The following is an 18153-nucleotide window of genomic DNA, read 5'->3' as shown; positions in this document are numbered from 1 at the left end:
TGCAGCGTGGGGCATGGGTCGCTTGCTGGTGGATTCCCTGCAGCTTGAGGTCTTCAAATCTCAATTTTGAGGATTTCAATAACTCAGTCATGGGTTCGGGGTTGTTATAAATGTGTATGGGCAGGGTTTTGTGGCCTGCCTTGTGCAAGAGGTCAGACTAGATGATCATATTGGTCCCTTCTGACCTATGAGTCTATGAGATGAGAGCATATTAGTAAGTTTAGTAATAATGATTTTCATTACGCTAGATGCTGCAGAAACACATAGTAAAAGACAGTCCTCATCCCAAAGAGTTTACAGTCTTAGATGCTGAATCCTGCAGGCAGTTGTACATTGACAAGATCCCTGTGCCTGCACAGAACTCCACTGCCTTCAATGTGATTCCACACAGGTGTGGGGTTCTACCCACATGTAGCCTGTGGCATGATCAGGACCTTAAGAGATATCTTGCCATCAGGGTAACTTACCGCCTCCTACATTGGGCTCATCTTGTCACATCCTTATTGTACAACTTGAGGGAGCTTAGAATTTTGCAGGAGGTACTCAGCATCTAGTAGGACCCATTTTCTTTTTTAGACATTCTCCCCGCCAGCAATCCATACAGACAATACCAAATACTTCCTACACTCACCTCAGGCTATTGTCTACATTCATAAGTAACAGGATGAAGACTATGATAGATGTTTATAACATCTTTCTGCTTGAAATTTTAGGTGATGTACATAGCAAAATGTGAACTGGCATGTCTCAAAGGAAGAATAGCAGCTGAGCTGGTTCAGTGGCTGATATAGTTGGGATGATTCCTTTTTTGGTACATAACTCAGGAGAATGTAAACAACGAAATCTGCCCTTTGTGTCATGCTAATAAAAAGGAGAGGTGATGGAGGAAAGAATAAACATAACAGTTTTTCCTGACTGATAAAGGACAAAGTGAATGGCAACGCTGGGGAAGCGTGCTTGGTTTGTAAAAGCAGAAAGCCCATTCATATTACCACTACTGATACAACCAGCTTGAAGCTGTCAGTGGTTTTAACAAACAAAAGGAACTAAGAACATTTTCTGCTCCAGCTGGATAGAGAATCTTCAGAAAAAGAGTGTCAATCACAGTTTCATGAGGAAAAGAGACAGAACAACAGTATCATGAGGATCAGAAAGAGATCCAATAGATTTGGATGCCAGATTACAATCACGTATGGGCAGTCCCAGCATCAATATAAGTGTATCTTATATTGTGGGGTTTGTTTTTTTCTTTAGATTTATAAGATTTTATTTAACTTTTAAATTAACATCATTTGGATGCTGTTTCAACAAATTATTTGTTTTACTGGGATGCTATCATGTTTTTTGAATGAATTTTTTCCCTCCTTTAGAAATACCATATCATATCAAAGAATTTACTTTTCATTAGTAATACTGTTTATGATCTTTACACATAACTCAGCTTGGATAATAAAAACAGGCTGGTCAGTTTCACTTTCTGTCTTTTATGATGCAGTGGTTGGATTGTGAACACTACAGGCATGTGTCTAACCCAAACAAGCATTTTACTGGCTGTGAAAAAAAAAAAAAATCACAAGACGCAAGGTGAGTGAGGTAATAGCTTTTATTGGACCAACTTCAGCTGGTGAGAGGCAAGCTTTCATGCATCTAAAATTGTGTAAGCTCAAAAGCTTCTCTCTCTCTCTCATCAACAGCAGTTGGTCCAGTAAAAGCTATTACCTCACCCACCTTCCCTCTCTAATGCCCTAGAACCTATACAGCTACAACAGCACTGTATACAAAAACTCATAAGTGCATTTATGTTGAATTCAGATATTGCAAAACTTTTTTAAAAAACAAACATATATTTTGAGGCAGAACTGACCCAGCAATGTCCCTTTAAGTAATTCTTCATATAGACTCCATGTGGAAATGTAACTGACTTTTTAAAAACAACTGGGATAAACAGAAGTGACTCCTATAGTCCAATTCTGGAAGCACCGACCACTGTGTGCAGCGCTTACCATCATGAGTAGTCCCGTTGTCTTCAATGCAACTATATACACTGCAGTAAGTCTTATGGCTTGTTAGTAAGCATTTACAAGATCAAGCTCTTCAAGAGACTAGAAAAGCCAATCAGGGTTTCAAAATAAAGCATCAGTAGCACTGTGTATGCTGGTGGCAATGCAAAGTTTAAAACAGAAGAATCCATTCCATAGCTGTTGAATTCAAGAGAAAGCTAACGCAACTTTAGCATCTTCTGACTTGGCACAAGTTACTGCTGATGTAACTGGATATACCACAGAATACAGGAAACTCAATATTTACTTTAAGCATACTGTCACTGTTAGCAAAAAAATGTAATTATTTATATTGTGTCACATTTGCAAATTAAAAATTATAGGAACTTGGATTTCAACAAACCGTCTGCACATACTTTGAAAACATATTGTACTGGCCTTGGATAAGATTCAAATACCATCAAGCAATATAATGCTGCTGTGATGAATATATCTAAAATGAAGGCATGAGGGTATACATAAGACAACAGTACAACCGTTATGCAGTGCACATACGCTGCAGTGCACAGCTATCATGTACAGGCATGTGCTGAAGACAGTTATGTAGACAAAATGAGCACTCAAATTGCACTAAAAGGTGTTTTTCCATACAACAATACTCTATAGTGGCTCAGTACAGTGGACAACTTTTCAAGAAATCCAACAGCAATGATTCAGGATTGAGTTTTTTATTGTGTTGGTTTAATTATTCCTATTTCAATAAAATATAGTCTTAGAGGATGTGACAGAGACAAAAGAAATGAAGCTTGTGTGTTATTTTACACCCTTCTTCAGGGAGTAATGGACAGTCTCTTTCTTTCCCCGTAGCCAGGCAACTGCCTCCTGAGCAGCCACTCCGACTGCCTCAGTTTCCCTCTCTCATAGAGCTCTTCAAAAACACCACCCAGTCCATCATTTTAAAGCCTAGTTCTCTCTCCTTGACTCAGGAGTCTCCAGCCCCCTAACCCAGCTCCAGGAAGGAATCCAAACAGACCCTTTACTCCCTGCAGAATCAGCACCTGTAGCTGCAGCTGCAGCTACTTCCTAAGCTTCTATCTTGCATTGGCCTCTTAGGTTACCTAACTAGAGTGTCACTAGCTCCTCACTCTCTCAGGACTCTTCTTTATACCCCCAGGCCTTGCCTAAGATAGTCACCTGACCTCAGTCATTACTACTCATCCTCCTCCCCTGGGTAGATGAGCTAAACTTGTTGCAGGTGGACCTCAGCCCATTTCCCCCTACAGGGCCCAGCCACCCTGTGACATTGCCCTACAATAGGAAACTGCCCATGAACCAGAGGTAAGAACTGAGGTTACAGAAATAAAATTAAAGTATAATGGGATGGAACTAGTGTGAAAGATATAACGCAAGAGAACACGTAGTTATATTAAAATATAACTATACCTACAGTTATACATACATGCACGCACGCACAAACAGTTTGTAGGGAAGGGAAGGTGGTGTTATATTTAAGATAAATTACAAGAACTAGAGCAAACAGCACCAGAGCAGATATTAAAAAGGTGGGAAACTGAACAGAATGATCAAACTGGCGGAGATGGAAGTCACATGACATGTAGGAAGAAAGCTTGTTCCACATGAAGGAAGCAATTTGAAACAACTAATCGAATCATGTGGGAGGAGATAAAAGGAACATTAATGGGAATGCGAAGAGTAGAGTACTTTATTGCCTTACAACATGGTGAAATTTGAGTGCAACCAGGTTGTTCTTTTTCAGGGGGTTATAATTGAGGTGAGAGACCCTTAATAGTGATATTTCAACAAGAGACACACAAAGATCTTCTGTGATATCAAAGCGATATTTTATAATAGATGTACTGGAGTCATGAATCAGACTACCAAGTCTTATGAGCCTTGCTTACCATCATACATCCTCACTTATACTACAATCGTGTGTCTGCCAAAGGCATAGAATAGAGTCTGTAGAACATGGCTTGTATTTAGAAAGCCTTTTCAAATGACAAGCCAAAAGAGAGAAGATGAACAATGACTATAATGTAATCTAAAATTGCTGAATAAATTCTTTTGTTTGTGTAGCCCACCTGCTCAATCTTTCCAAAAACGGAAGTTAACATCTGTGATGTATCCATCATGTTAACAGACTCTTAATGAAGTCTTCAGTGAGAAACAATACCAGTGAGCTACAGTTTTTCTGAATATTACCATATTTGTTCTTTTTCTACAGATAGGTACCACCTTCCAGACTCAAATGTTTGCGTTTTAAGGAGCCTTTGTAGAGTGAAATTATAGCCTATGAACTGCCCGTTTTTCCTTCATGGGTTTTTGAGTGTAGTGTTTTGTGTTTGGGACTTTTTGTTTTGTTCTCGTGCTGTTGTTTTGGGGTTTTTTAATTAACACAAAACTGTTGAAACCCAGATAGATGTTGGCCACCCAGAAGGCCAGCAGCAGCTGAACCAGTGTAATTAAGAACATACTACATGATATTCTTAATTAAACTGGCTCAGTTGCCAGCATGTGCATGTGTGTGTGTATATTTGTCCAGAGTGTTCTTATATATATATTAACAGCAGTGCATGAACGCCTAGCAGCACAGATGAACCAGCTGCTAGCAGCAGGCTCCCACCCAAACTGGCTAACACAAGGAAGGACAGTGCTGATCATGAAAGACCCCTGCAAGGGGACAGAACCGTCCAACTACCGACCAATAACCTGCCTCCCCACAACATGGAAAGTCCTATCAGGCATCATAGCTGCCAAGCTACAGGACCACATGGGCCAGTACATGAGCACAGCTCAGAAGGGCATTGGGAACAACACCAGAGGCTCAAAACACCAGTTGCTCATAGATAGAGCAGTCGCCCAAGACTCAAGGTCTAGACAGACCAATCTGAGCACAGCCTGGATTGACTACAGGAAAGCCTACGACTCAATGCCGCACACGTGGATCTGTGAATGTCTGGCGCTATACAAAGTCAACAGGACACTAAGGACCTTCCTCAAGAACTCAATGGGACTATGGAAGACAACACTAGAAGTCAACTCAAGGCAGCTTGCACAAGTGGCCATCAAGTGCGGCATATACCAAGGTGATGCACTGTCCCCGCTGCTGTTCTGCATAGGCTTAAACCCCCTCAGCCAGATAATCACAAGGACTGGATACGGGTACAGGTTCAGGAGTGGAACTACCATCAGCCACCTCCTCTACATGGATGACATCAAGCTGTATGCTAAGAATGAACGAGACATCGACTCGCTAATCCACCTGACGCGGATCTACAGTGAGGATATCGGGATGTCATTCGGACTGGAGAAGTGTGGCCGGATGGTAGTGAAGAGAGGGAAGGTAGTCAAGACTGATGGGGTGGAACTACCAGCGGGCCACATAGCAGACATACAGACCAGCTACAAGTACCTTGGCGTCCCACAGTCACATGGAAACCATGATGAGGAGGCAAGGAAGACAGAAACATCCAAGTATCACCAAAGGATAAGACAGGTCCTGAAGAGCCAGCTCAGTGGGAAGAACAAGATCCACGCCATCAACAGATACGCCCTGCCGGTCATCAGATACCCTGCCGGTATAGTGAGCTGGCCAAAGGAGGACATGGAGGCTGCCGATGTGAAGACCCGGAAGCTCCTCACAATGCACGGAGGTTTCCACCCCAAGTCCAACACCCAGAGACTGTATACCAGCCGGAAAGAAGGCGGGCGGGGCTTGGTGAGCGTCAAAGCCACTGTCCTGGATGAAACCCGGAACATCCAGGAGTACATCAGTAAGATGGCCCCCAAAGATGAGCTGCTGAGAGAATGCCTGAGGCAGCAGCAGACATGGGAGGAAGACCAAGCAGAAGAAGTGCCATGGCAAGACAAGACCCTGCATGGGATGTACCATCGACAGATAGCTGAGGTGGCTGACATTGGGAAATCCTACCAGTGGCTGGAAAGGGCTGGACTAAAAGACAGCACTGAGGCACTGATCATAGCAGCACAGGAACAGGCACTGAGCACCAGATCCATTGAAGCAGGGGTCTACCACACTAGAGAGGACCCAAGGTGCAGACTGTGCAGAGAGGCCTCAGAGACAGTCCAACACATAGTGGCAGGATGTAAGATGCAGGCAGGAACAGCATACACTGAACGGCACAACCAAGTGGCTGGCATTGTGTACAGGAACATCTGCACAGCGTATGGGCTAGACCCTCCCAAGACCAGATGGGAGATTCCACAGAAGGTTGTGGAGAATAGCAGGGCTAAGATTCTGTGGGACTTCCAGATCCAGACGGACAGGCAGGTACTGGCCAATCAACCAGACATCGTGGTAATAGACAAGGACCAGAAGACAGCGGTGGTGATAGATATAGCAGTGCCAAGTGACAGCAACATCAGGAAGAAGGAATATGAGAAGCTGGAGAAGTACCAGGGCCTGAAAGAGGAACTAGAGAGGATGTGGAAAGTGAAGGCCAAAGTGGTCCCAGTGGTGGTAGGAGCACTCGGGGCTGTGACTCCTAAGCTGGGTGAGTGGCTCCAACAGATCCCAGGAACAACATCAGAGCTCTCTGTCCAGAAGAGTGCAGTGCTAGGAACAGCTAAGATACCACGCAGAACCCTCAAACTCCCAGGCCTCTGGTAGAGGACCCGAGGTTGAGGAAGACACATACCACCCATAAGGGTGAGAGAGGAATTTTTTATTTTTTTTTTTTAATATATATACACTCCTCCTGCGTAAGCCCTCAAACCTACACCTTCCCTCCCACCTCCACACCTCACTCCATGCATGGAAAGGAAACGAAGGGGAATTGCTTGGCTGAGGAGTGGGTACCACTCTCTCCCCACAGATTGCCACAACTTCCGCTTTCCCTGCTGCCACCATAACAGTCCTCAGCACATCACATTCTCCTTGTGACAGGTGTCCTGGTAGGCCACTTTGAAGTTCTAGTCCTTCAAGTTTGTATTTATGCAAAAATTTCTAGTTTTCTTCCAGGCCACAAGTAGAGGCAGTTCAGAATTATTCTTGGTTATAGCAGCACCACTGGCAGTATCATCTTCAAGCAGAGACAAACCCCAAACTATGAGCCCCATAATTTTAAACTTATGCAGACATAACTATTTTACTCTACTATGTATCATCTCTTGACCTCACCATCTTACTAATATCAACTGAATGTTAGGGCTTTTAATAAACACGTTTGGTTTTCATCTGAAAGCTGCCATAATTGGAATACCATCTGTACTAAAAGCAAAATTCCAGCATTTTCACACCAAAATCAAGCCTTTAATTCCTCTATAACTGACTGACTAGACAAACATTAAGAAATGTCAGGGCAACATCTGACACTTTGGGCCAAATTTATCATGCGTGTAACTCCACTGGCTTCAGAGTAGTTACAACCAGGCAATCTGACAGCTTGTGATTTGCATATTATTTACTAACATCTGGCATGAGACAGCTACAGCACATTAAAACCAAGCTCAAATGTTTTGCCTTAATTCTGATTTAGAAACATGTAGCAGGTATACAGTTCTGGATTCAATATTCTTCTTGTCAGCTATTGCACACTACATGAAATCTCTACAGTAATGTTAATAAAGTTAGAACTGTTAAAGGAATTATAACGAAGGTAGAGAGTATTAAGACAAATTTAACAAAACACAAGAGTCCAAATTTCTACAAGAGGGAAACTAATTTCATTTTCGATTTGCCGATGCTACTGCAAGACATTGTCCTCTAATGGACTGGCTGAATGTGGCATAAGAGTTTTTTCATATCGACTGCAAAACAGCATCAGCGGAGATGCTGGAACAATTTTTTATAGCAGGTCTGCGGAAACCATGTATTTGGGTTTTTATTAGTACTTCAAGCCAGGGGGTGAGTAGCACCCCAGCATCCCTAGTTCCAGCACCTATGAGCATCAGCAGAAAATACAGCAGTGTTTTCCCACATCTTTACCAGAGGGGAAAGATAGTCATGTGTCTAATGACTGTGACCTAATTAGACTGTGACCTAATTAGATGTGACCTAATCAGTCACAAAATCGGGAGTGAGCAGGTCTGCCTTTAATTTCCAACTTGACCATGAAGTTCTCATGTAGTCTCGAGTGAATCTCTTACCTCTGAGGGTATGCCTACGCTCAGTGATCTCCCTATACCCCCCTTCAATTTCCCCAACATTCCCCCCCCCCCAGTTTTCTGAACTAGTTACATGCCAAACCTGGTTCCTGAACTTTGCAACTTTGTCCCCACCCACAACTATTTCACATTTGGGGACAATATGTATCTTCAAGACAGTGGCACTGCTATGGGTACCCGCATGGCCCCATAGTATGCCAACATTTTTATGGCTGACTTAGAACAACGCTTCCTTAGCTCTCATTCCCCTAATGCCCCTACTCTACACTGATGACATCTTCATCATCTGGACCCACAGAAAAGAAGCCCTTGAGGAATTCCACCATGATTTCAACGATTTCCATCTCACCATCGACCTCAGCCTAGACCAATCCACACAAGCGGTCCATTTTCTTGACACTACTGTGCTAATAAGCAATGGTCACATAATCACCACCCTATACCGGAAACCTACTGACTGCTATGCTTACCTACATGCCTCCAACTTTCATCCAGGACACACCACACGATCCATTGTCTACAGCCAAGCTCTAAGGTACAACCGCATTTGCTCCAATCCCTCAGACAGAGACAAAAACCTACAAGATCTCTATCAAGCATTCTTAAAACTACAATACCCACCTGCTGAAGTGAAAAAACAGACTGATAGAGCCAGAAGAGTACCCAGAAGTCACATACTACAAGACAGGCCCAACAAAGAAAACAACAGAACTCCCCTTCAGACCCCAACTAAAACTTGTCCAGCGCATCATCAAAGATCTACAACCTATCCTGAAAGATGATCCCTCACTTTGCCAGATCTTGAGAGACAGACCTGTCCTCGCTTACAGACAGCCCCCTAACCTGAAGCTAATACTCACCAGCAACCACACATCATACATCATAAACACTAACCCAGGAATCTATCCTTGCAAGAAAGCCCGATGCCAACTCTGTCCAGATATCTATTCAAGTGACACCATAATAGACCTAATCACATCAGCCATGCCATCAGGGGCTCATTCACCTGCACATCCACCAATGTGATATATGCCATCATACGCCAGCAATGCCCCTCTGCCATGTACTTTGGCCAAACCAGACAGTCTCTGCACAAAAGAATAAGGACACAAATCTGACATCAGGAATCATAACATTCAAAAACCAGTGTGAGAACACTTCAACCTCTCTGGCCATTCAGTAACAGATTTAAAGGTGGCAATTTTGCAACAGAAAAGCTTCAAAAACAGACTCCAACAAGAAACTGCTCAACTTGAATTAATACACAAACCAGATACACTCAACTTAGGCTTAAATAGAGAATGGGAATGGCTGAGCCATTACATACATTGAATCTATTTCCCCATGTTAAGTATCCTCACACCTTCTTGTCAAACTGTCTTAAATCAGTCATCTTGATTATCATCACTACAAAAGTTATTTTTCTCCTGCTGACAATAGCTCATCTTAAATAATCAGCCTCTTAGAGTTGATTAGGCAACTCCCACCTTTTCATGTTCTCTGTACGTACATATATATCTCCTCACTGTATGTTCCATTCTATGCACCCAATTAAGTGGGCTGTAGCCCACGAAAGCTTATGTTCAAATAAATTTGTTAGTCTCTAAGGTGCTACAAGTACTCCTGTTCTTTTTGCAGATACAGACTAACACAGCTGCTACTCTGAAACCTGCTAGTTCTTGTCTTATGTGAAGGATTAAATAACATTTCCTTATTCACTTGCTTCACACCAGTCAAGATTTTAGACCTCTATCATATCCCCCCTTAGTCATCCCTTTTCTAAGCTGAAAATTCCCAGTCATTTTAATTTTTCCTCCTGTTTCATACCACTAATCGTTTTAGTTGACCATCTCTGTACCTTTTCAATGTCCAATATCTCTCATTTGCGATGGGGTGACCAGATCGGCACATAATATTCAAGGTGTACACATACCATGCATTTATATGGAGGCAATATGACATTTTTTCGTCTTATTATCTATCCCTTTCTTAATGATTCCCAGCATTCTGTTTGTTTTGACTGCTGCTGCAAATTGAGTGGATGTTTTCAGAGAACTATCCACAATGACTCCAAGATCTCTCTCGAGTGTTAATGGCTAATTCAGACTCCTTCATTTCGTATGTATAATTGAGATTGTTTTCCAATGTGCATTACTTTGCATTTATCAACAATTAATTTCATCCGCCATTTGGCTGCCCAGTCACCCAGTTTTGTGAGATCCCTTTGTAATTTTTCGCAGTCTGCCTGGGACTTAACTATCTTGAATAGTTTTGTATCATCTGAAAATTTTGCCACCTCACTGTTTACCCATTTTCCAGATCATTTATGAGTATGTTGAATAGTAATGATCCCAGTACCGACCCCTCTGGGATACCACTATTTACCTCTCTCCATTCTCAAAACTGATAATTTATTCCTACCCTTTGTTTCCCATATTTTAACCAGTTACTGATCCATGAGAGGACTTCTCTCTTATCCCATGATGGCTTACTTTTCAAAAGTCAATTTAAATTAAATACATTTAAAAAAAATCTATTTTTTTAGAAATCTAGACCTGTTATGTGTTTTGGTGTAACTTGCATTATCCTAACAAAATATTTACTTTATTCTTACCTCTTTTCTTTATCTCATTGGCCCTGACACTCTCCCCCTACCCCCGTAAACTCGAACACCCCCACTAATTTCAATTCCTGGGGAAACTACTGCCTACACTGCAATTAGACAGTGCAGCTGGCCCATGACAGCTCACTCAGGCTGGTGGGGCCCAGGCCAAGGGACTGTTGGTTTAAATGTAGTTAGAGACGTTCAGGCTCAGGCTGCAGCCCGAGTCTGGGACCCTTTCACCTTACAGGGTCCTAGAGCCTAGGCTGCAGCCCAAATCCAAACATCTGCACAGCAGTCAATCAGTTTTAAATGCAAAACATTTTTTAATAAAAACTCTTTTTCCTTTCATATCCAGCACTTTTAAGGTAGTTTTATTTAATAAAAAAGTTAAATGCTGGTTTGGGGCATTTTTAATTCAATTTGAATTTCCACCCAATAGAGATTGACACAAAATAATCCCAACTAAAAAATAAATGCATCTGTCACCATTTTCTAACATAATAAAAATGTAAAACTTAAGCCATTATGTAACTTAAATAAATGTGGATAGACAGAGTATAAGTTAAGAAAATGAATGAGTATATCCTCCCAGTCAGCGAAAAGAAGCATCAAATTTTGAGTAAAGGCTACATTTAGGTCAGGTCTACGCTCAAAATTTAGGTCAACAGAGATATAATGTTCAAGGGTGTGAAAATCCATACCCCTGAGCTCTGCAGCAATGTCAACCTGACTTCCCAGTATAAACGCAGGTAGGTCAATGAAAGCATAGTTACTGTGACTCTGGGAAGTGGTATTCCTACAGCAACAGAAAAAACCCTTCCATTGCTATACTATGAGTTAAGCCAGCATAACTACAGACCTGCAGCTGTGGTGCTGTAGTGCCCGTAGAGTAGACATGTCCTTAGTTACAAATCAACATGTTTTAATAGTTGTCAACGAATGAGATTCAACCTCTCTTTTGGAAAATAACTAAAAAGTGCATATATGATAGATTACTGAAATATATTTAAATCAGCAAGCAGGAAACCTTGATTTAACCCTGACATCCACCCTCAATTCTAATCCATGTCCTCTTCCACCTACCCACTTATATTCTCTCTCCAGTTAGGAGGCATAGCTGTTGGCATTTACACACACTGACTCCTCGCTGTGGTTTCATCCAGAGCAGCTCCCTCTAGCATTGCTGCTTGTTCCCACAGAACTGTCCAGGAATACTTTAGCAGGGAGGCAGAGAGCTTACAGGCCATCAGCCCCAACCCTGGCCACAGGGGGTAGGGATTTTAGGAGTGCCTTCCCCTACTAAAGACCTCCCCAAGCAACACACTGGACCACCACACCTTCCTGAGCAGCTGCTGTGCTGAAAGAGGGAAAAGGCACAATCTCAGGGCACTCCCTCAAAGTACCACATAACTGAATGGAGACTGAGCTCTGCCCCACCCAATAAATACTCACGGTACAGCTATACTACACATGCAAGGTGTGATTACCAGCTCAGGTAGACACGCACTCAGGCTAGCATGCTAAAAATACCAGTATGACTGTAGTGACTTGGATAACAGCTTGCACTAACCACCCAATTACATACCTAGAATCTCAGGGTGGGTTGTACTCAATAAGCTAGCCCAAACCACCACCAGTGCCACCACGGCCACACTGCTTTTTTAGCACGCTAACTTCATGAGAACTAGTGCATGTAAATCTCCCCTGAACAGAGAGTTACACCTACCAGTTGCAGTGCAGATGTACCCACAGGCAGCCAGCAGTGCAGAGTAATTTTCTCCCACCTAGGATCCTACAAAGCTACAAGGCAGGCTTTAGATGCATTTGACTGATGTGTTCACTCACCAAATTCAAAGGCCCTTGCATTCATACACCTGGAGGTCCTCACATGGACAATGTTACAGAAATGCCTGATGTTATTTTCAGTTAAGCTTCCCTCTCCCTCCCCCCCCCAGGCACATATGTAAGCATCACTTGGCTGAGCTAAATTAATTTTTCAGTTGGTTTGTGGTCAGTCAGAAGGAGGTATGGGGAGTATGAAGATCGTATTTCATTCATTTTATACTTGAACATGCCTTTGAACCAAATTGGGTAATGAGAAAGGCATTCCTCCCTTTCAAATCATAAGATTGGCAAAAGAGGGCTAACTAGATATTTCCTACCTTTTGACCATGGGATTCATCTGATGCTTCAGAAAACTGAAAGACATTGTAACTTTTTTGTTAAATGGTAATTGCACCATGTAATTTCCCCATTCATCAGCATGTAAGAAGCTGTATGACTATAGTCAGAACTTGTGGAAACCTGGACATTCACTAAAATAGCTATTCCAGAATAACTGTCCACTGGGCAGGGATGGTTATACTAAAATAACTTTAACCAGAATAACTATAATTATTATAATGTAGATATGTCATAAACAGATCACACATATCCTGTGTAACAAAGGGTAGTTTCATATATCACATTATCCAACGCTTGAAGACCAATATAGCATTTATATTTCCTTCAACCGTGGAACACATACTATTCAAACACTCACTATTAAAGGAACTGGCTAAAGACACACAATGTCTTGCAAAAGTCTATAAACATCTGCCCTACAGAGAGAGGCACATTAGGAGAACCCATGAGGGAAAAGCCTGTATTTTGCATTTTACTACAACCTGCTCCCAGTCTTAAAGATTTGAAGTGTGATAGAATTCTATCAGCTGAATTCTCATAATTGTCACAGAATGGGCCTGAGGACCAATGAAATGTCACTTTTCCCACTCATATACATTGCTACACTGAACATAATTATTTGTTCTGTTAAAGGTTCTACTCTAAAAAAAAAAAAAAAAGCTATTAAAAACAACAACTTTTCTTACTACTTTCTACTTTTATTAGCACTTTCAAGTCAACAGTTATGGGGAAAGCCTCTACTGTTGCTGGCTCAACATCTGTTGATGTTAACTGAACTCTTAATTACAAGGCTAAATTCTGCCCTCTGATAGCTCTGCACAAATCCAGTGAAGACAGTCTGGCAGCAAATATAATGAGGGAATAATTTGTTCTGCAGAACCTTTATTATTTGTGATGATGTAAAGACAGAAACATAGCTTGCCTTTTCAGATCCCAGGCTGGGTATGTAGTACTGGCTCTTAAGGGAATACACACACACACACACACACACACACACACACACTCACTCACTCACTCTCTCTCTCTCATGTCTTTTAAAGTCCCTGGGGCTGAATTTCACTCTGCCTATATCTTTTAACCGGTATATTGTTTAAATATGGAAATAATTGACAATAAATATCTATCTCCACAATCCCAGTTGACAGTTGTTTCAGAATATAGTCACATTTTAAACTCAAACATTAAGGGAAGAAACATTCACTTCTATCAGAAAACTCAGAAGCTAATTTCTGAGTGAATCTGAAATCATTGTCAATATGTCTTTGATACAGAATGTATTGGACCACCCACAGCCGTAAGAGCAAGAAACTGCAAAGTAGTGGACTGTTCTCTTTACTGGAGAGGCTAGAGGTATAATTTGTGGTTACAAAGAACAGATTCTCCTCCTCACTGCATCAAGACCATTACAATTGTGATGTGAGAACCTCCTAATCAATCACTCAGGTGGTGGGTGGGCTGAAATAGGCCACTTACTGAAAGGTTTGTGATTTGAAAGCTCTGCTGCAACTTTTATTCTTCAACTTAATTGCCGTATTAATTACACAGATTAATTAAAAAGTGGCTTTCACTGAAATGAAATTAGGGGCCTGGGTTGATAAAGTAACAAAAAATCCAAGATAACATTAACTTTTTAGAAAGCAACTAGTGGAAAAATACTAAATAAAAAAATATGTACAATATCTGCTATTTTCTCCAGATGAAATTTCCATAGGGTTTTTTTTATTATTATTTTTAATAAAATGCAGCAACTATTATCACTATACAGTTGTAGGAGAGACTGGAGTGGCACCTTTAAAGTCTTTTGTAATTACAATGGCAAGTGCCACAGCCTAAAAGTTTCAGAAGTGACTAGTAAGTTAACCCATCTTGCAGCACCTATAAAGAGCATATTTTCACAATATCCTAAGCACCCGCCTTCCTCCAAAGAAAAACAAAGTCAATCTGCTTTAAGGTGACAAAAATTGGGGCACACAAAATCAGCAGTTACTTCTGAAAATTTAGGGCCATGCCTCTCTATGTAGTTGTCTCTAAGGCTGAAACAGCTTCTTCATATGCTACCTCAGTTTAGTCCATCAGCTATACAACACATTATACTCAGTTAAAAACACCCAGAAAACAGGTTGTACATTTTACAAGATGGCCTCCAATTATTTGCACCCTCAGTAAATAAATTTTAATAAATTTTCATTAAAACTACAAACTGAATAGTCCTTCCCATTTTATCTTGCTCCATTTTATCAAGGGCATGCAGGCACCGAATTATTGAAGGGCAGAGAATTTGGAACAAACAACCAGAAAGACCACTTTCTGCAGCAAATTTTAGTCAAATACAATAATTGGCTTAATAACTGTTTACAATACACTTGAGACAGAGGACTAGTGAGCATCCATGTCCAATTACTCATCCACCCTGAGGGAATTCTCATAGAGGGGGTTTCCACAGGGTTCTATTACTTCACCCCTGCATGATCCTCAGTAAGTGATGCCCTAGGTGAGAAAATAAATGATCTGGGTTGTGGGACCATCAATAACCTGATCACACATAACTCTCATTTTTAATCAACCATGGACCACAAACAAAGTGCACTATAATAACTAAGATAACTGAATTTTTATAATCAGGCTGAAATACAGCATGTTGAGAAAAATACTTGTAAGTTCCCTCTATTTGTTTAGACTTCTCCAAATGTTCAAATAAATACAGCAGTAAATTCATATTAATGAGTTCATTTTCAATAGTGAGCTTACAAACAAAATTAATCTGTGGTCAATTTAACATCCTATTAAACTGACTACAGATTAATTTTGCTTGTATGCTTACTTTCCATATTTCAACTATTTCTCTTTCATTCAAAATAGGGGTCCATTCTGGTAAAGAGGACTGGCTCGACCACTCTTACTTCCACTACAGAATCAGGTCCAAAAGCTTCATTTGGTAAAGACAGTTTATGTACTTAATGAATGATATGACACAAAGTTTACCTATTTTAGCCTCAATCTAAGATAGGGGTGGTCAAACTTTTTAGCTCTCAGGCCACATCCGGGTATGGAAATTGTATGGCAGGCCATAAATGCTCACAAAATTGGGGGCTGGGTGCAGGAGGGGGTGAGGGCTTCAGCTGGGGGTGCAGACCCTGGCATGGGGCTAGGGATGAGGGGTTGGGGATGCAGGAGGGTGCTCTGGGCTGGCACCGAAGGGTTCAAGGGCAGGAAGGAAAGCAGGGCTGGGGCAGGAGTTGGGGCACAGGAGCGGGGCAGGTGTGCAGGCTCTGGACAGCGCTTACCTCAAGCAGCTCCCAGAAGCAGCAGCATGTTCCCCATCCAGCTCCTAAGTGGAGGTGGGGCCAAGCAGCTCTGTGTGCTGCCCTGTCCGCAGGTGCCACCCCTGCAGCTCCCACTGGCTACGGTTCTGGCCAATAGGAGCTGTGCGGACAGTGTTTGGGGCAGGGGCAGCGGAGCCCCCTGGCTGCCCCTACACATAGGAGCCAGAGGAGTGACATGCCACTGCTTCCAGGAGCCGAGTGGAGCAGAGCAAGCTTCCAACCCCACTCCTCGGCTGAAGGGCCAGAGCAGGGCAAGCCCCAGCCCCGCTTCCTGGAGGGAGCTTGATGGTCAGATTAAAACATCTAGAGGGCCCATCCCTGGTCTAAGAGCTTAGTTTGTAGGGCTCCAGCTGGCCATGACTGCTGTGTGATAAAGCTCAACTACGAAAAGTTCATTAAGTATTTACTTCACAGAAACATCGCAATGGAGTAGGCAATGTTTTGTAAAACACTGAGCACAAATTCCATTTTAAAAATGTAGTACTAGCTGGCTTTGGTTTAGCAAACCAATATGTTCTTAATGGACAGAAACTATTTCAATGCCAGAAACTTAAAACATACCATGGATAACTCAACGAAATGCACTATTTTGCTTGTGCATGTAGGGTAGGAAATTTTGCAATGCAGATGCTGTCTAGATGACAAAAAAGGTACCTTTTTTCAATCCTATTAGCTAATTCACTACACTATCTGTGGCCTTTTCCATCTAGATGTTGAAAAAGATTCCTCCTCCGCCCCTCCCCAAGTGTCTTAACATAGTCTGAAACACCCTTGAACATCCTGTGTACACATGGCTTAACACCTTTAAAAATCACATTAGCTGGCTCTATGGTAACCTGAAGCCTAGGTTAGACAGAGTAACAAACACCTGCAGAGTTAAGAGTAAGATTGAGCCCTTTGTTTTTCACTTGATATTTTACACATCAGTTACTTAATTTAAAATCGGAATTCAAACTACTTTCCCTTGAGTGGTCAACCATTACAAAATTATAATAGATAATATCCATCAATTTGTGCTATAGAATGTGTTTTGTTTTAAAGTTAAACACGATAAAACTATTCCTGTGAATTACTATATCTGTATCAAAGTGTGGTTATCAATCTGAAGAGAGGTTCTGAAAATGGTATTGAGTGAGGTTCAACATTTTCCCCTCTCTTGCTGATCTAACTTCTCAAATTTGTTCAGCTTGAAAATCAAAAATTTTTCTAGCTTCTAGTGATGAAATTTCAAATCCAAGGATGAGTTTAAGTGTTCTGTTCTCACATCATTATTAGTGGAAGAAATTCTGATGCTCGTTTTAGCTAACAATTTTGTGATTATACACAAGGCAGAAGACATTTGAGCTCTTTGCTCCTTCACTGCATTGGCACTCCAATGCCAACATGAGCAAAAACATCATCTTTATCAGAAAAGTAAATAATGTGATACAGGGAAAACACAGGGACAAATATTTTACCCTCACACAGCTTAAGTGATAGTATATCCAAGTGATCCTTCCTGCAAATGCCATGGAGAAGCAGTCTGGAGCAGGGATGGGACATGGACAGTGAATCCACTAGCCTCAGCAAAAGTTGCCTGTGAATCTTTGTGCTGAGGTATCTACAGAGTTGAGTTCTCTGGCTTGCAGGGGAAGGTTTCTTTCCACAGACTCCTAAAATCCTGCCTCCAACCAGAAGAATCACACCTGCTCCACCATGCCTGGGGCCTTCTAAAAACCTAATTGAAAGTAGGGTTTTTCACACAGAGAAAAATAAGTTAACAAGATGCCAATTTGCTGACCTTAACTGCACTTTACACTTCAATGGGCTTTTCTGTGATCAGTTATGGATCATAACATTAGCCTCATACTTTGAGCTGAACAGTAGTTTTCTAGCTCCTCTCTGCTGCCAACAG

At 41.7% G+C, this 18153-nt stretch overlaps 1 protein-coding gene across 8 annotated transcripts in view; it reads right to left on the bottom strand.

Moving 5' to 3' along the window:
• PARD3 (par-3 family cell polarity regulator) overlaps nt 1-18153 on the bottom strand; it is a 649228-nt gene that overhangs the window by 618461 nt on the left and 12614 nt on the right. The gene's annotated exons all lie outside the window — the stretch shown is intronic.

This window comes from Chelonoidis abingdonii, chromosome 2 (assembly GCF_003597395.2).
Source record: "Chelonoidis abingdonii isolate Lonesome George chromosome 2, CheloAbing_2.0, whole genome shotgun sequence".
NCBI classification, from domain to species: Eukaryota; Metazoa; Chordata; order Testudines; family Testudinidae; genus Chelonoidis; species Chelonoidis abingdonii.
The sequence above is the reverse complement of the archived record's forward strand: the minus strand, read 5'-3'. Positions and strand labels throughout refer to the sequence as shown.